The sequence below is a fragment of the Apis cerana genome, linkage group LG7 (genome assembly GCF_029169275.1).
Source record: "Apis cerana isolate GH-2021 linkage group LG7, AcerK_1.0, whole genome shotgun sequence".
Lineage (NCBI taxonomy): Eukaryota > Metazoa > Arthropoda > Insecta > Hymenoptera > Apidae > Apis > Apis cerana.
This window is the reverse complement of record NC_083858.1, coordinates 6,352,925-6,374,882: the sequence shown is the minus strand read 5'-3', so window position 1 is coordinate 6,374,882 and position 21,958 is coordinate 6,352,925. Positions and strand designations below refer to the sequence as shown.

The 21,958-nt window shown below is 22.1% G+C and overlaps 1 protein-coding gene and 1 long non-coding RNA gene across 5 annotated transcripts in view; one reads left to right on the top strand and one right to left on the bottom strand.

Moving 5' to 3' along the window:
* Window positions 1-21,958, top strand: part of LOC107993192 (forkhead box protein O) — a 342,583-nt gene that overhangs the window by 87,514 nt on the left and 233,111 nt on the right. The window lies entirely within an intron of this gene.
* LOC133666450 (uncharacterized) lies at window positions 12,337-14,441 on the bottom strand. Its single transcript, XR_009830626.1, has 2 exons — window positions 14,205-14,441; window positions 12,337-13,185 (listed from the first exon to the last, which is right to left on the bottom strand). It is a non-coding gene; the product is annotated as an uncharacterized LOC133666450 (long non-coding RNA).

Sequence of the window (21,958 nt, the reverse complement as noted above, 5' to 3'; positions counted from 1 at the left end):
CTTTTAAATATATTCGAATCTCAATCGAATTCGAAATTTTTAGGAATAAATTATTAGCAAAAATTCTCTGATCTTTTTAATTATTCTTTCTAATACATTTCAATTATGTTATTTTTTATATATAATTTTACAATTTTATTTTTAAATATAAAAAAAGAGAAATAGAAAAATCATGTTTCTAAATAAAATATTATTTTTAAATATTTATGAATTCAACAAATAAAATGCAATTATAAATGTTATATTAAATACATTACTTAAAATTTGTTATATAATTTCAAAGTTTGAGTACTTATGTTAAAATTTCTCTTTTCTAACAAAAGTAAGTTATATAAGTATTAAAACTTGGATATATTCATTTCAAAACTCGATATCCTCAATTCATATATAAAAATGAATGAAAAAAACGAATATATTTCAAGTATTTATATTATATATAATCAATTGAATAGTTCGAAATTCGTGAACAAAACATGGATATTGAAACTGACTTGGATTCGGAAATACACAAACTCAATCCCATCTCTAGTCTGGAGTATACCGAATCGACTAAAATAACGCTTTCGAAAATCCGCTCGAGGCTTTCGCGTTTTGCCATTGAACGATGAGAGGTCAAATCCGACCAACGCGCACTGCCATCCGATAATTAATTCGACGGACTCGAAATATCAATTAAACGCATCCTCGGACCGACTTGCGAACCATCGAGCCGTTTTAATTTACGACATTCATTCCCACGGCGCACGGATAACGTTCAGGCGAATTTTCACGCGTTTTCCCCCGTTTCGCCTCTGGCATCCCCTCGCCTGTCGCCGCGCACGCGAGAGCGCAAGCGCCTTTACAGTCGGCACACGGCCACGCAGACAGAGACAAGCATCACTTGCATATAGATAAACCAGGCGTCTCGTTGTCCGAGGTCGGTGCTCAAGGTTGCGCGTGACGTCACTGGACCTCTTCCTCGACCCCCACCTTCTGTCCTACTCCATCGTATACCAATACCTTCTAATATATATCGCGAGTTTACATCCGTGACACGACAACGTCAGACCAGACCTGATCTACCTTGCCGGTACATATTTCATTTTAAGCAGCCTACACACGTGTTGAAACGTATTACGATATATGTATCAACTTCTAGATTTCACGATGCAAATTGCTCTGCGCACATTAATTGGTGTCAGAGTATGGATTTTTAGAGACAACTTGGAATCAATACAGGAATAAGTGGAATAAGTATATATAGAAGAAAAGATGTTTAAATTAACTTTATTTGAAATTTTGATTGAAAGTAAAAAATGAGCGTTGATCCACACTGTTATCTGTTTTCTTCGACTTGTCTTATTTCTAACCGTTTTCGCATTCCCGTTAGTTGTACCAAACACGTTACTCAGTCGCTATTGAGAACGTCATGAAGGGAAGACGTTAAGATTCTTATTTTTATTTTTTATTTTTTCTTTTCGAGAATTCAATACGCCACTTATTTTAAAAGATATAAATATTTTTACATATATTTAATAAATAATATATTTAATATTATTTAGTAATAAATTATATTTAATGATAAATATATTTTTTCTATTGCATTTTAAAGTATTTTAAAATATATCAATTCTTTGATTGTTAATATTTTTTATTAAAAAAATTTTATTTAAAAAATTTATTTAAAAAGTTCATAAACAATTAATTATACAAAATATAATATATTGATCTTAAGCAAAATTCAATATTGGTATAGATTTCAACATAGAATCAGTAATTAGTATGCAATATTGAAAATTAAACAATTAATTAGCATTGCACAATATTTTTTTTGCATTTTCGGTCGAAATATTGTTTTTTAATTTTTATGAATATCGAAAGGCATAATATATATAATTTTTATAATTATTCTTTTTTCGCTTTTGTTTTTTTAAACGCAAAATTAAAAAATTTTATCAACTAATTATTTTCTTACTCATTTTTTTGAATCTTAATTTTTTAAATTTTCTTGAAATATTTGTTGCCACTATTTGAATAAAGAAATATTTTGATTAATTTCACATATATAATATAAAAATAAAAAATAAAATTGTAGTAAGCAAATATAGTTAATCACTCTTTATAATTTATGATCACCTTTATTGAATATGATAAAATTTCATGAGAATTAATAAGCAATATTCGTCATGAAGAGTTTAATATATGACATTATATGGAATAATGTTAATTGATATATCCTATTATAGTGAGATTGGCATTGAAAAATAGTTTAACATTTTTAAAAATATATTTTAACTTCAATATCAAATTACATGATTTCATGAATCTTAAGATATTCAATACATTTTATTATTATATAACCGCTTTATTTGTAAACTTCAGATATCAGATTGTGTTCAGAGTATGTTCTTCTTTGGTCCTTTATAATCATTTAACATTTCTTATCTTTTTATTTTTCTAACATTTTATGTGAATATTCGTTGAATGAATTTTTTCATTCGTTTGTGTGAATCTTGTGTAGGTACTATTTCCTTTCTTTTTTGGTATTATTTTGGTATTATTAGTGGGTTTGTTAATATGGAAATTATATATTAACAACATATGGAATAAGAATGATAGATAATAAGTAGAAATGATTCGATGTTCTGTATTCTGAATTACTTTATTTTTTGGGCCAGAAAAATTTTTTCAAATTTTGAATCGATTTAACTCAGAAGAAAAATTAGATGTAGAAATCTTATTTTCTTTCAAAAAGAAAATTTTTAAATTTTATAAATTTTCTAGTTTATTTTAATTTCGTTTAAAAATATCATGTTTTAATTAATCAATCAAAATCATGTTATAATTGTTAATTATTTAAATCATATATATATTTATATTATTTACATATATTTTTGTTCGATTATTAATTTTAATGTATAATTATTAAATATTTAAATAATTAAAATATAAAATCAATCAATAACATCCGTATATTATTTACAAGATATCTTCCTGTTGCATAAATTCTATTTAAAACAGTTTTTTAATTATAAGGAAAAAAATTAGATTAATATTAGATTATGTCAATCAAAAAATGAAAAATTTTTTATTGATTAATGATTTATTCCTTGATTTTTAATTTGCTTATAATAAATGTATCTTCCTGTTACATAAATTCTATTTAAAATAGTGTTTGTAATTATAAAGAGAAAAGTCAGATCAATATCAGATTATGTCAATCAAAAAATGAAAAATTTTTTATTGATTGATGAATAACTCATTATTTATTTTTGATTTGCTTATTTATTATCTCTTTGTGACTCAAGAAAAGATTATTAATTTTTAATCTAAAAAAAAAAAAATAAATAAAATAAAAAAAAATAAAAATAAAAATTCCCAATTTTTGAAATGTTTCTTCATGAACTGTAAATATTATTCTTTATATGTTCCTTTTTATTAAAACAATATTTTTTATAACTCAACTTAGTTTATTATAGTTAAATATAATGAAGTAAAAAATCAAATAATAATAATTTTTTTCCATTTTCCATTGAGATATGAATTTATTTAAAACATTGCGTTCATATATAATAAAATAAAAAATTATTAAATGAATGTTAAAAATTTTTAAACTTTGAAAATTTTCAATATTTGAATACTTTATTGAAATATTGTTCATCAATCACAATATTATTCTTCTTCTCATTATCATGCAAATATGAATTTATTTGAAACACCGTATTATATACAATCCAATATAAAATTATCGAAATTAATCAATTGACTCAAAACCTCAAAATATTCTTCACAAATGACGAAAATTGGATATTATTCTTTTCACATTAATTTCCATTATAAATTTATGCGAATTTAGTCGATCCACTTTTACACGTGCTACGAACCACCTGTCGAATCCATCTTTATTCATCCTCGTGCACTATCTAATTCCCTTGAATACAACTCACGCGATCATTTTAATCACGTGTGTATATATACTTCGTTCGTACTATATCGGCGTATGATCTACACCTCCTGGATGATAACGCGTACATTCTATGCGCTATATTCTTTTGATTACTTCCGTTTCGGATGTTCCTCGAATAATTAGTCCGTTTGCTCACGCGACGTTCATTATTCGCAGGCACAGTCATCCATTTCGTGGAAATCAGCTATACATAAATCAGTACGATATTATACGTATTTTAACTATTATTTTTCTTTTTAAACGGCACATATGACAATCCTGATGGTCACGCAAATTTATAATGCATTGAACGCAATTCGAAAATATAATTCAAATCTGTGATTTAAAAAATTGTTCTTAATGGTGCAAGTACCAGTTATTATCTAAGATATTATGCATGGCGAGGACAGACAACGTTTTGAAACGTTTGTCGCGTCGTCAATCTGGATTCCGTCACGGTTCGAAAATCATGCATCAGGAAAAATTGACATGGAACTGAATAATACGATTTTGAGAAAATTGCATCAGATTGCATTTATAGAACTATAATTATCGTTTGTTTTTTTTGGACATTTGAAAATAGCAAGTATTTAACTATACGAGAATTTGAAATTAATTTTTTTATTCGATTTTTAAAAATAATTATCTCTTTTTAAATATTTCAGTTATTGATGTGTAAAGGTTTTGAAAAATATTTAATAATTTTTATAATTACAATATTTAAAAGTTCTATAATTATTTTTAATTTCTATAAAAGGCAGAAATAAATAATGAAATATTTAGTTATTTATATTTTTTTATATTGTTTTTTCTTTATCTTTTTTTTCTTTATCTTTTTCTATATCTTTTTAAGAACAAACAAATTCTCCATAGTGTTGTGAAGAAAATTTCTTGAAAATGTCTTTTTAATCATATTATAAACACATTTTATAAAATAGATTTTTATGAAGGAATTCGTTAATATAATTATAAAATTTAATATGTCATTTTTATAGTATATTGAAATCTTAAACATATTACAACTTACTGATAATCTTAAACATATCTTAGCTTACCGATAACCTACATAGTACTTACTTATACTACGTATGATAAAGCGTTTTGATAAGCCATATGTTCTCAATTATTTACTGAGAGATAAATTATTTCATTATTTTTTAGAATGGTTATGTTTTAATACATATATAATCGTTTTAATAAGTGAAAATAGTTAATAAGTGAATAGCAAGTAATAAGTGAATAATATTTATGCTATTATTTTTAGCAAGAATGTCAAAAATTTTTCGAAAAATGTTTTCTAAATTTTATTAATTTAGATTTATTTTTTATGCAGAAAACTTATAATATTTGCTTATAATATTTAAAAATAATATTTTTTTTATATTTTCATTATTTTAATAGAAATTTTATAAGTAATAAATAAAATAAAAAATTTTAGTTACATCATAATTTTCTATGAAATGGAGAAATATAAAATATCAAAATATAAAATATTGTTCTATATTATTTTCTTAATATTTAAATTATTTATTTAGTATTCTTATAATATTTTAAAAAATTTTTAAAAATTTTAAAAAAGAAATATATGATATTGAAAGTAATGTAATCTTTGGTGAAGAAAATAGATTATGTTTAAGTTAGTTTACATTTGATTTAGACATGATTTAAGTGATCAATATAGATTTAAAATTTTCCATAACTCTTATAATTTAAGATAATATAGGAAAATAAAAGATAAGATAATAAAATAATATTAGTAGATATATACGAAAAATATATACGAAAGAACTGAAAATGCATTTATGCGAGAATATCGATCATTACTATAGTTAATTAAAAGCTAAATTAATCGAAAACTATTACATTTTATTTAAGAATGAAAATTTAAAATTATATATAATATTATATTAATTATAATTTAGCAATAAATATTAAATAAAAATTTAAAAAAGAATTATATTAATTATATTGTAAATATTAATTCTAAAGTATTACAATTTTTGAAAACATATTTTTTATCAGCATTACATGATAATTATTTAAATAATTGACTTTCTAATTATCATTACAAATTTTTATAATTTATTTTTCATTCAATTGTAAATTATAATAATTATTAATAATTATTAATAATTATTAATAAATAATTATAAATTATATTAAACAAGAAAAAAATATTACAAATATAATTTACATTTAATTTAAGAAAATATTATTTATTAAGAATTATCAGATCAATATTAATTTGTAAAATTTTCCATATTGATTTTAGATATGAGTAAACACATAATAATTATATCATAAAAAATTAAAATCGTAATATTTCTGACAAATTTAACTATCAAATATTATTTCGAAATTTTTCTCGTGCATTAAAAATAATCCACTTCGCTATAATGTTTGCATTCAAGTGTGATAAAAACTGTATCGATGGAAAGCTTACTTCATCAATTTGGTTCAGAAACAAGAAAGTAAATTTTCATGCAGTATCATTTTAATAATTTATTACTTGCATATATTATAAAATATGTATAATATATATATATATATATATATATATATATATATATATATATATATATATATATATATATATATATATTACGTAATTTTCATTCTATTTTTTACTTTCTATCACAGACATTAATGTTGTAATGATAATATAAAATTAATTTTTTATAAATCAGAATATTTCAAATTAATATTCATTTCGAGATATTTAAGAAAAATATATATACTTTGTAAAAGTTTAACAGAAATATTTTTTATATATCGTTTTAATTTTTTAATTTTTTAATTTCAATTTTTTTAATGATAAAACGAAATACAGTGTACCAAATTTATTGATTTCAAGAAAATGATTTTCATTGTTGAAAAAATAAGCAACAAATAAACTTCATTTTTAATTTTATTTGGATCTCTTATTCTTTGCATTATCACGTTTAATAAGATTGATTCAAATTTTTTTTAAAATCAAACCTTATCCAGTTCTCATTAATTCGATATTTCTTTGAATTTATTGAATAAAATCGAAAATATTAAAAAATATCAGAATGTATGCATTAAATAAAGTAAGTATTATATTCGTAAAATCGAACAGATTTTTTTTAAATAAAAAATAAGAAATAACTATTTATTTATCATAAATTAAATTTTCAATTTTATTTAAAAATATGCATAAAAAGAATAAAGAATTTCAATTTAAAATTAATTTATTTTGTATAATATTTGAAAATTTTGCAAAAGAAAATATTAAATGAGAATAAGTTTTTTAATGAATTTTATGCATTTTTTATTTTCTAAACTTAATTTTTATGACTACTTAAAGCCAAAGATTATTAAATATATATTTTAAAAAAATGATATTTTTCATGTTTTTTCTTCATAGATTTTTTAATTGCGAAGATTGTTTAATTTTCAATACAATATTTAATCAATATTTCAATTTCAAGCAAAAAATGTAATGGATTGTTAATATTTTTTAAAATTTTAAAAATTTTGTGAAAAGTGTGAAATTCATCGTTTCATTTTAGAAAAGAATTACGAAACATTTATTTAATTAATTCAATATTAATCTATTAATTTTATCCTATCCTTAATTTATTATCCTTAATTTGAATAAAATATTTGCTTAGAATTATTTAATTATTTGAATTTCACAGTTATGTGTGTACATATTAAAGATGTTAAAGGATTTAGAATATTGGGAAATTTAGAAGCCAAAACAAACATAAAAATTAATCTGCAGAATTGTCAGTTAAGATTTATTAACTTATAAGCAATTTAAGTTTATATTAAATAAAATTAAATAAAAATAAATTGTACGCTCTGTATAGCTTCATTTAATATAAACTTAAATTGTTTATAATTTAATAAATAAGTGCACTTTAATATACATTTTTGCATATTAATTTTTATTTTTTCCTGTAAAATCAATACGATTATTAATTAATATTCTATAAATATGTCAACATTCTATAAAATATTACATATCATTGATATATTAATTAATTAGAGTATATTGTGTATATTGTCATATTATTTAATAATATCTTTATTATTACAAAAATTTGATATTATGAAAATAAAATATAGAATGTAGAATTAAAAAGAAATGATTCATTGAAAAATAAAGATTACAATAAAAATATTTTATAGCATAGCTATGTTCTATATTTTTAAATCGGTAAAAATCTGTTGAAAGATTTTTTGTAAAATTGATTTTAGTTTTGAAATTCCTATTGAAGTTACTTTGAAGTATTTTTCATTCAAAAATATCTAGATGTTATAATTTAAAACAATTGAAAGATAAGACATATAAATAATAATTCTTATAAGTTCACTTATAATTTCATGATTTGATTAAATATAGTTCTTTTTCACAATTATAGTTAATAGTTATGATATTTGTATAATAATATACAATGAATAATAAATTCATTGAAGAAAAATTAAAAATTTTTAAATATTTATTTATTTTTCTTTAAAAAAATAAAAAAATAACAAAATCATTTTTTTTAAGAACTTTTATTATATTGATTTTTTTATTCTATTCAATCATTTTTATATAAACTTGATTTTGATCGCATACGAGTTGCATTTTTATATTTTAGATTTTTCAAAAATTATAATCTGTAATTATAAATATTCATAGAATTATTCATAGAATTATATCTACTTTACAAGTTTCATTTCAAATAATTTCTCTATATGTAATCTCTATATATAATTTGAAAATTTTTATAAAACTACAATTTTTAGTTATTTAATTCTGATTAAATCGCTATTAAATCCTTATATATATGTATATATCGAAATATTATATAAATTTTTGGTTATGGAAAATAATATGTAGTTAAATGTATTATTTTACATCTACAATTTAAATTTTTAATTTTTTAGTTTATCTTTATAACTTTTATAAAGTATGATTACATACATCATAATCCAATTATAAAACTATTTCTTTTTTTTCAAACAAGAGACATCTTCAAAAAATATCTTCTATTTGTTGAAATTTTCTTACTCGAAAATACAACAATAAGAGAAAATCTCCATAATTCGAAGATTCTGGCTTTTGAATTATGCGATTCTATGTACATTTCTTTTATATGCGCATTCTCTAAGAATCCTTGCGACTCGAAACAAGACCTACACATTAGGCGTGTACTTTAGTGCGAGGAGATACTATGATTGCGTGGAAACGTTACGTATAACGAGTTCCCCGAGTGAAAGGGTTGTATTAACACCGGAGAAGTTTACACACTTGACGATGGTGTTACACTCTGAGAAATATCGTGGGCGAGGACCCGGCTATGAGTGTGTTTAATTGTTTGCTTAATTGTTCCCTGATGAATGGATGGCATTAAGTCGACATTAAATAATGGATGGCATACACCGTGACACTATAGCCTTCTCGTTTAGGCGATATTTATTGCGCCTGATAAGTGGACGCGTCGCATAGATATGTTTCTAAATGGTTTTTTGATTTAAAATTTAAAAATATTATATTATATTAATAATATAAAATAATAAAATTATATAGATAATTTATTATTATTAATATTAATAATTATCCGTTATTATTATTTTTAATAATAGACGATTGAAATTGAGAGGTTATTAAAAAAATTGTGAATATCGTTGATTTTACAAAACATTTCAAATTCTGAGTTTTTATTACCTATTTGATAAATTAAATGTTATACATGAATATAAATTTTTTTAACGATTAACTGATACTAATGTGAAACGTAGTATCGCGATAGTTGAATTGTAAGTGTTGTTAAGTGTTTAAAAGTGTTTAAAAGTTAGGAAATGCGAAAATCAATATTGTAAATCATTTTAATAGCAAATTATATGTAATAAATATTCAAGTGCAATTAATATGAAGTACATGCATTAGTGCAATTAGAAGTCATGTTAAGGAAGATACATTTAAACTGGTTTTCATATTTATAGAACTTATATTTATCTTAAAAATTTTAATTACAATTATGTAAATAAAAATATATAAATTTGATAAATTTATTTAATAATTCATATTTTTTTCAAATAATCATAATATCATTAATAATGAATTTAATAATAGTAATAAAAAATATAAGAAGTAAACTTATTTCATTTTTATAAAATTTTAATACATATATCGTATTTATAGAGATTTATGAAAAGTATTTAGTATTTATATTTTAAAAACGTAAGATTATAAAAGAAATATGTTTATCATTCAAAGAAATTGATTAGAATTTAAATATTTTATAATTCATAAATAGTAAGTAGAAATAGTTTATTTGATTGATTTATCTATTATAAATATAATTGATTATATTATAATATAATATTATATTATATTATAAATATAATTGACCGCAATTATATTAACGAAAGATAAATAGCAATCGCATAGTTAGGAATACGCTCTCAATGAGTAGAAACAATAGTAGTATAAATGGAATAGTTGAAATTTTCTTGTAATAATAAGCAATTTTTTTTGCAAATATTTCGTAAACTATTGCAAATCGTTTTTACATATATACGAAAAAATCGTTTAAAATTTTTATAAAATATTTAAAAATCATTGAGGTTCTTTTTACCTTATAATTTTTAAAAATTTAATTTATTTATAATAGTGTATAATCATAATGTCAGTATAATTTTTTAATAAACACTAATAATTTTGTCATTTTACTATTAAAAAATAATTCTTACCAGTTAATGGTTAATTTAGATCAATATAAATTGTTGAAAGGAATGGAAACACGGATTGTTATATTCAAATTATAATTTTCAATGTGAGTTTTGGTAAATCTTAATTGAAAAAACAAAATATTTTATCGAAATATTTTTCGGTATTCCTATTTTTAATATATAATAATATAATAGAAACATAGTAATAAGAACAAAAAATTTGATCCACTATGTAATACAAATTTTAATGATGAACTATATAACGAGGAATTGAAAATTATTATATATTATATATGATAAATATTTTTATATTAAGTGTTATAATTATAATATCTTTATATTTTTTAAATATTTTTTCTTTTTTAAATAAGAAGATATAAATATTCATCAAGAAACAGATACTAAAATATATTATATAAATTTCAAGTAAATAAAAATCTTCATTCAAATATAATATAATATATATCAATCAAACAAAAATCTAATTTAGTCTTAAAATATATCATTAATCAAAAAAATTGAGAAGCATTGCTTTATGCAAATGACGAATGAATATCAGTATCTATTAAAACATAAATGCTTTGAGTTCAGACTTTTGATTAATAACATGATTGTTATTAATATAAATTTTGTTTTTATATGTTGCATATAAATATATAGCATCTATTGATACTAGAAATTCATAAATATTTAAAATTAATTTATTTCTATATTTATTTCTATATTCATAAAATATTCTATATTCACATAATCTTGATTTGATATCTACTTTATTGTTGTAAGATATAAATATTAATTATAATTCTAAGAAATGCTGATATTGACTATCTATATATGTACTTTTGATACTTTTTGATTGATTATTTAATATCAAATAATTTGAATAACGTTAGTGTCAATTTAATCATTATATGTTATTAATAAATGTGACAATTTATATATTTTATCTAAGAAAACATTGATTTTTTTTTAATATATTGAAACTTTAATAATTATAATTAATACTTATAAACTTTAATACTTATAATTAATATTCATATTTATTATAATAGTATTTATATTTACAATAGAAAAATTAAATTAAGTAAATTTACTTTTCCATCAAAAAAATATTTCTTTTTATTGAGAAATAACTCGAATTAATAGTCTATAATTTATATTAAATTAATTTCTAATTTTCTAATTTTTCTAAATTTTATGAAAACAAAGATTAGTATTGTTTCGAATATTAAACGATGAGATGGGATTTATAATGTGTATGATGTTCGTTTATTAACATTTAATTACGCATTGGAACGACATATTACATTAAATGGTACAAAAAGTATCATCGGAACGGGCGTGTACCGCAGCGTAAATTTGATACTATTTATACACTTTATGCGCTGACGAAATTCATGTTCGCGCGGGAGGTTAATGTTCCATTATATGCGACATGTCGCGCAACGCTCACGAATAAAAATTACGCTCAAATTAAATTACAACCATGTCCAAAACACAGAGTTAAACTCAATGACGATAAACTTTATACTATTCGCTTCCATCTATAATCGAAAGTGATCGATAATCGGTAGAATTTTATAATAAAAAGAAAAAAAAATAAAAAGGAATTTAATTGTTTTTTTTTAAATTATAAATTTATAATACCGAATGTTCTTAATTGATTCTATTTTGACTCGTAAATCATTAGGGAAAATAAAGATAGATCAGTATTTCCCATATTTTGTGTGAGAGGAATTTTCAAATTTAATGTTTCGTCAATTAATCTCATTTAAATTTTCTTTTTCATTATTTTTGAATTGAATATGTATTATTTTTCAATTATTAGTACTATCAATGTTCAAATACTTAAAGAATATTAATTGTTACATTTTATATATTTATTGTGAAATATTTTTAAAAAGCTTCTATCTTTCTATCCAATATATTATCTATTTCATACTCATCTATTTTATACTCAAGTAAAAATATTATATTCGAATCTATTGCTATTAAAGAATAAAAGAAAATTCCATTAATCATTAAAGAATTTCAAAAGAATATTTTTGCGATTTCATCTTCAAAATTCGACTTTCGAATCTTCAAAGATGCTTTTAGAATCTGTTTCAAATAAATTAGATCATCCTTTTCCTAGTTGCACGGATCGAGAAACATAAACATGAGGCGCAACAGGGTCTTTCTCGAGGTGGAATGAAATGTTTGGCCGTGTTCGATCTCGCGGGTTTTCGCATTCTCTTAACATCGTTCAAGGTCGTGCTGTTCTCGCAACGTAGAACGAATAATGCTGAGCCCCGCCTCTCCTCTTCTGCGCACTATCTGCTACTTTATCGTCGTGTGGAACGTCGGTTGAAAGTAAGAGGGGACGGCCCGGTATTTTTCGCCTTCTCTTGTCAATCTTGCAAGGTCTTGATCTTACAAGATCGATATTGTTTATCCAACACAGGGTTACGTGAATTTTCAAGAAGGTGGGCCGATACTTCGACCATGTTACTTTGCATATCTGTCGATTTGCGTTTAATCCTTTGTCACTTTAATCTGAGTGAACCATGCCAAAATACTGTACAGTTTAACTAGAACAAAGACAATATAAGAACATAAGTGACTATATTTTATTTTTTTTTTAAATTATTTTTTTTTAAAATTACATGTATTTTTTTTTTGCCAAAAATCATTTGTTATCTTGTAATAATCATTAAATCTTTTTTTTTTTGATAACACACTATAAAAATTATTTTGAATTGATATTTTATTTCAAATATAAACTAGTGTAATGAGATGTTAATATTATATGAATCTATTGTATTTAATATTTCATTTCAGTAAATTTTTAAGTGCTTTTATAATATTAAATTCAATGATATTTTTTGGATACACATATATATCTATTTTAGAAAATACTATTTCAAAAAAGGAAAAGAAACAAAATTGAAATTAAAATATTTTCAAAACAATTATAGTAAATAACTTAGTATTATTATAAAATCTTGATAATAAATCACTTATATATCTATCATATTCATCATAAAAATCATTAGGATCAAGTTTAATATACTTTCTAATAGAAAAGAATATAATGTTAAATTTAAATAATTAAATGTTAAACATTTTAATATTTTTTTGCATTCTTCAAACTTTTATAGTTTTTAAATCTTAGACATAAAGTTTCACTGTTAAGAAAAAGCGAGAGAAAAATCATTCTTTTTAGAGATATATAATAAAATACCCCATAAATACCTACTATAAAAATCATAAGCCAAGGGATTAATTGCATGACGCCCATTATCGTTAATCCATGAAACGCTTGATAAAACGTTAAACCTTCCATTAAATCGATTTACATCTCATTATATCACGTGTTGCATCGTAAAATTACAATTCGTACAACCTATACATTTTATTACCAACATTGCGCGTTTTTCAACGCAATCGAAGTTTAATTTTATTTCCAGTAGCCATTCATTATTCTTTAAAAAAAATAAAAAAAAAAAAGAAGAAAAGAAAAAGAGGAAAAAATAATAAACATAAAAAAGTAATAAACGTTATGTATACGCGTGTCGCAATAAAAAATTTCTAATTAGACGTCACTCACTAGATGCAAACACACAGGCTGGGAAGAACGTGTTGCCATTTGATTTTGAAATAATGGCGGGAAGAGATAGTTGAAAAGTTATGGTGACACAGAAACTGCCGCCGCCATAGTGAAAAACACTCGCAGACATGTTTAAACGGTGATTACCATATCCATGGCAACAACAGCATCGATCCCCGGAGGATTTTTTATAAAGCCACCCTTATGCGTAGTCACATCGCTCAAGTGCGTTTACGTAATGCGTGTACATGCATATACATGACTGAAGGTGGACCTATATATAGTCGTGTGCTTAGATATATATAACCTTGCGTATGATTATAAATATGTAGCGTAATGTACAACAATTCCTACGTTCCAAGCTAGCTCGTTACTATCGATACGATACTATTGACGTGGGATACAGTGTTTCTCAAATTTTTCTACGAAACTTGGTTTTCGAGTTGCAGCCAATTGAAATAAAGGTAGATTCAAAAGAGAGAATAACCGATCCGGAATAACGAGGCGATCGATCGCTAATCGTTTGATAGGAATGAAGTGGCAAGGAGAGGGACATTTATTAGAGAAACGCGCATGAAACTCGACTTTTCCTCGAACCTTGGGAAAGTAGAAAATGTCAGGTTACCAATTAATGATTAAGACATTTTCCGATTTGGTTTGAATAACTCGATTGACTTGTATCGACGCAATGATCGAAATGTTTTGTACTTTTGAAAAATAGTGATTTCTCGATAAATCTTTGTTTTTTATCTACTAATGAATTTAAATTTTTTTCTTCAAGAAATATAAGATGTGTCATTCTTGTGTAAATTCAATTTTTCAGATATCTTTATGTGCAAATTAATTTTAGATAAAGAAATAATTACTTTTTAATGATATCGTATCTTAAAGCCATTAACTTCTTTATCAAGCAAAATCAATCTTATATTCTGGGTTCTCCAGAAATTAATTATATGTTCTTATCAAAAGTTATTCAAAAGTTATAGAGCAATTTATTTTTGATTCAAAAAATTAGTAAAAATTAAAAGTTATAAGAAAATTTAATCTGATAATTTAATATAATAATAGATAAGAATAATAAAAAGTTTAGTGAAAATGATACATTAAAAATAAAAACATGTAATTTAAAATGTATAATTTTTTATTAAATATTGAAATTTTATTAAAGATAAGAGATAACTTTTAAGTTACGCGATGTACAAAAAATATGAACGCGATTAAGAACGAAATGCAGGATAGAAAAGAAGAAGAAATATTACGATCGAATAATTTAATAATTGAAGCGACAAACTTTTCGCATTTTGACACGAATGATCGAGTTTCCAATTCGACATGAGAAACACTGTATCGCGGCATATCCACGTCTCCTTTCACTTCGAAGCTCCTTTTAGTATAGGTAGAAACATCTACTGTTACCTATGCGCGTAGGTATGTGCCGCATACCATAAAAGCAGAGCAAAGTATATAATATAAGGGGTAAGCTCAACAACAGGTGCTCAGTTTCCATAGACACGGAACTGCATCCTCGGTAACGTAAGATGTATAAATGCCTTAACCCTTTAAAATTCAATTTTAACCCCTTGTTTCATATGAGTATAGTAAATAAATCTATCATTTATAATTTTTTATACATTCCTGTCATTGATCGCTATATATTCAAAAATTAAGAAGATATATCATATTTAATTTTATTTTTAATTGAAATTTATTAAAAAAAAAATTAACATCTTAACGAGCTAACGAAAATTTAGCGAAAAAAAGATTTAATAATTAAACGGTTAATTGACGCCACTTGGAAATTGGGCATCCAGTTTTTTCTATATATAATTGCCTTGTTAATTTTAATGAAAAGCATCGTTTATTATTGTATTTATTTTATTTAATGTAATAAATACAAATAAGAAAAAAGAACAAGAATTGTGAACAAAACTTGTGAACAATGCTTGTAAATAATATTAATCAAACAGATTTAAAATTTTTAAAATAATTTCAAAATTTTAAAAAATTTATCTATATATATATTTATTTATATTTATTTAATGAATCTCAATCATTATAAAATAAAACAAGACATTAATATGTATTTAATTTCAATTGTTTATCAAATTAATAAATTGAAAATTTAAGAATAAGATTTATATATATATCCATATAAATATATGACATCATTATTTTATAATATATATGTAAATATGAGTATTTCTTTTATTTATCTATATCTTATCTTCATCAAAATTATTGCAAATTCCGCAAAAGTTCATTGTAATTATAAATAAATATATAAAGAAGAAATTATTCTCTGACTATGATACAATTCGAATTATTATTGTGAAAAGATTTTTTTTTAAATTAATTTTTAATTTAAGATTATAAAACGAAAATAATTAAAATGTTATATAATCTTGTTTTATGAATTTTATTTCTCTCATTTTTTTCAGATTTTTTATCTACAATTTTATAAATAAAGATAAATATGAAATATATGAAAAAAATAATTAAAAATATGAAATCGTCCAAATACTTTTCTGTAATAGTGTAGATTTTTTTTTATAAGTAGACACGTTTTAGATATATTAATAATAATTCATGAAATTAATCGAAAGTACAATTTAAAAAAAAAATTAATTTGTATTTTTTTTATTTTATATTTAGAAAATTATTTAACAGAAACTGCAAAGGATGAGTTATATAAAACTATAATCAACCTATGTTCTATATTTTTTATCAGAATTTTATTCAAAAATCATTTTTATCGGAAACTTCAAACTTCATATATTCTGCATAATTTTCCTATGTAATTTTATCAATGTAAATTTCAGATATTTGAAAATTTTTATATTTATTTCAAATATTTTTTTTAAAAATCATTAAGTTATATGATAAAGATTTTCATAATTTTAAAATTAATTTTCACGATTAATTTTACACTTCTCTAAAAAGAATAAGACAGCGTGAAAATTATCGCAGTGAATCTTTTATTTGCAATTGTAAATTACAAACGCATTGAAATAGCTGTCCATTGTGCACAAAATGAGAAAGGTTAATGCATTTATTAGCTTCGATGATTTTCAAGTATTTGTACTCGATCCTGATATTGAATACAAATTTTAACGTTTTCGCGGAACACGATATTTTTCATATAAACGGACAGCCAGCTCGCTCTGATCGCATTTAATAAATGAGGAAAAATTGCGTTCAATGTTAATAACGTTGAATCGCTGTAGAACTGCCCTTTAATAAAATTTTGAAAGAGAGCATTGACCTCTCTCTTCTATCTCGGTCTCTTTTATATATCTATCTGTATCTTCTTCTATATCTGTTAATATTAAAAAAAAATTGATGGGATACGAGATTTTTATCTCTTCTTGTTATACAAAACTTTTTTCATTGTTAATTGATAAAATTTTAAATTATTGAAGTAAAAATATTAATCGAATATAAAAAATAAAATTTGATATTATGTATATTGGAAATAGCAAAAAATTATTCTTTTTCACAATTTCTTTATTATAAAAGTTTAAAGTTTTCATAAAAAAAGAATATGATAATAGATTTGCAGAGATAATAAAAGATTATTGAAAATAGGAATATTTAATCGATTTTGTATTAATTCACGTATTATTTAAAATTCTCAATAAAAATTATTAACAAAATATACTTTTCATATCTTTAATATTAATTATTCGAGAAATAATATTTTTGCACTAAAAAAATTTTTGTTTTCTTAAAAATTTTAATTTTAGTATATACAATATTTTTATATTTAATCTCAATTAAATGATTTTATACCAGTATGAAAAATTTCGCAAAATTCTCAATAATTTACGAACAACCGATCGAAAATATTTTTTGTAGTATTTAATGAGCATTATTTTTCTATTTACTTAATATTTATGATTAATAGTCGTAATATATATACAGTATATTCTATATATAATATACATATATTCTACAAAATTAAGAAATTATTTTAAACGAAAAATTGTGGATCTCTAAATTGCTGTAACTTTGTGAAAAAATATCTACAATTCATCTCTGTTCATTTTAAAGAGTGGAGCCATTACTTTCACATGACTGAATTCAATTTTCCAAGTACCTACCCCTTTATATTGGAAAACGAACTAAGAGATTGAAGTTCGTTTTTGTTTTAAAAAATTTTACAAATTTAAGCGATTCTATGGACACTAATAAATTTGTTTCGCAATTCGTTTTAGGACAAGTTTTCAGAGAAAAGTTTTTCCTTTACAACGATTTTTCCTTTACTTTTCCTTTGAAAAGTTAATGATTTTTACCGGTGTTTTATCGCATTTTAAATGAAAAATAAATCACAAACATTAATATAAACAAAAATAAATGGTTTGCAAAGTTTGACTCATATCATATTAATCAAATTTGTAAATTATTATGCAAATTTATAAAATTTTTTAGAGCAAAAATTATCTTTAATTTTTTTCAATATAAATTTGTTTTTCAATATAAAAAAATGTTTGGGAAAATTTTTAAATATGAATTTCTTTGTTTATTCTTCTTCTTCGATATCATTCTTTAATAGCATTCTTCAAATATAACTACTTTGTACATTAAAATCAGATAAAAAGACAATTTTTAGACAATTTTTTCATATGTGAATTAAGAAATTTTTCAACATCGTTATTTTGTAAATTCTTGAATCCAACTTCTCTATATATGTTATTTAATTATATTTTCTTAAAAATTATTATTATCATTATATAAAATATTCTTCCATGCATATTATTTGCAAATGTGATTAATTTTAATTTTTAATTTTCAATTGCAATTCAATATTATTTTTTCAAAATTTTATTTAAATAAATTGTATCTGTAGTTTTAGCAACTGTCGATTCCAATTTTCTTCTTTATGTAATATATACTTTAAATTATTGAGGTGATTGCTACCAAACATATTATGTTTGATAGTAAAAGAATGATTTTCACATTTTCATTCAAGCGAAGTCAAACAATGACGTGATGGAATATTATCTAAAGTTAATAATAAATTTTAAATGCAATATTACTTTCTTTGCAATATTTACAACAGCTGGACAAAAATAATTTAAAAGCTAGTCATTGAATATCGTTGAAGTTACCCATACTTTTTTATTTACCCGTTAAATAACTGGAAATGATCTGTGTTCGCAACCTTCGAAAACATGAGGATTTAAAAACCGATATTACAAGCCTGGGGTTTGAATTTGACGAAGTTGTTAAATGATTTTTGAACTGTTGATTAAATTAATATTTTTTCTTAAGAATGTTACATAGAAGAGAATATTATGTAGCAGCATTATCTATTAAATTTTTTGTGTATGAAATAATCTTTTCTCTATTTCATATAATATGTTAGATGTTCATATAACATATTTTAATTTCTGATGGAAAAATGGTTTCGAATTATTCAGAAAATATTTCCTTATTTATCCAAGCATTTTGTTGATTTTTGTACAGAGTAATGCATCCATATTCATATTTTTAAAACATCGTGGATGTTTACTTTTTCCTATCGTCAACACTGAGAGCCGATGGCATCTAGTTGCGTTTGAACAAAACACTGCTTTAATGCGGTCTTTGCTAATTTTACGATCAATAGCTGATTTTTCTTGAAGAAACTAAGATCTTTTCCGAGAATGCTTTTTAAAACAAACTTATTTTATCATTGTATATATTTTGCAAAAAATATTTTTCTTCAATTAATAATTTATTAAAGTTCAATGCGAACTTTTGCAACATTATTATTTACTAAAATTTTTTCACATGAAATATTTAATTTAAATATTATATTGAATATAATTTAAATTTTGTTAATCAATCAGTATTTGTTTTAAAATTTGAATCTTCATTATTTAAAATATTTAAAAAAAAATTTTTTTTTGCGCAGCATATAAATATTATAATTATATTATAATTATATTTATTAAATATTATCTTTTTTGATTTATAAAAATCATCAATATACAATAGAATCCAAATTTTTTTTCAGTTACATTGAAATTTTATTTAACGATAGAGAATAATTTTCGATTACATATTTTTGTTTATTAATTATAGATCTTTCAATGTTATACATGTTTGTTTCTACTATTTCTATCATTTTTTTTAACTTCTATTTATATTTTCTATTTCATTTTAACATTTATATTTTCAAATAATATATATGTAATATATATATAATATTTTCTCCTTGATATCGTGATATATAATAAATATATAATAAAAATATTTTATATCGTGATATAAAATAATAAATTGTTTTTAATACCTAATATCAATTTCATATTTTCATAACAATAATATGAAAAAAAAAATATCCAATTGAGAAAGAATACAAGAATATATTAAAATACATATATACTATGATTTAATTTATGTGAGATAGTAAAAGATATAAGCAGGAAAATATAATATTCGGAATATATGACAAAACGTTTGAAATATCTAAATAGTAGGATAATATCTATTAAAATGTTGAGATAATAGATCTTCGAATACTTCTCTTATATTATTATCATGTACATTATAAGATATAATTGAAGAATATGTATTTTTATTCTAATATAATGACAAGCATTTTTTTCTTTATATTATTTTTATTTTATTTAAAATATTAAAAACAAATGATTAAAACGCTATATTTACATAAAAGTTTTTAAAATAAATTAAGAATTTATTAAAAAAGAATACAAAACTAGAATATACAAAATGTGGCCAGTATATTGCATAGCTTTGTTTTCACACGTCATCACTATGAGAGAGAAGAAGTTTAGAGAATGTGAAAACAAAGAATTAATCATTTTTGTGCTGTAATAACAAAGATATGATATTGACTATAAAGAACTTGATATGAACTTCAGATTATTGAATTTTTCTTCGCATTAAATATGATCTGGTATATTTTATAATTCTCATTAGATCGAATATTGAATTATTTGAATATATATTAATTTAAACTTATTCTATTAATTTCTATTAATTAATTATTTATATAACCCGTATATTGAAAGTTCATTAATAGACAGTGATTATAACAGAATAATTTTATTTCCACAAATTAAAAAATTAGAATTAATATTATAAAAAAATCTTTCCAAATAGAAACAATATTTACAATATTTATTCATGCTTCTGTATGATTAGATTTGTATGATTAATTTTAAAAATATATTTTTTATTTTTTATATATGTAATTTACATTTGTATTTAAGAATATATGCAATATATTTTAATTGCCATATTTTATTATATACATTAAATCTTATCTTCTCAAATTTATTTCATCTATAAATTCTTGTATCATATATTGTATGGATAGCAATAACTCATAGTTAATATTAATTTTAGGTCAAACTATATTTTTGTAATTACTAATTGAATATTAGATTTAACAATTTGTATAATTCAAATTTGAATAATTTAATATGATTGTAAGTATGATAAGATGGATTTTATGGAATTGATATTTAATATTTTTAAAAATATTGAGATTTTTTCGAATATCATTAATTAAAAATTGGATCGAAAATGATTTTAATTTTATTAGTGATAAAAATAACAAAAAAAATATCTATTGCCCAATTTACTTAGTAAAATACGAAAGAAAATCGTAATTAAATACACATAGATAAAATCATATGAGGAGAAGTTTTTGGAGATACATATCAATTAATTTTGTACTAAAAGATAAGCCAGATCAGATTAAAGATCACCAATTAACGCTATTAAAAGAAAAAATGATTTTA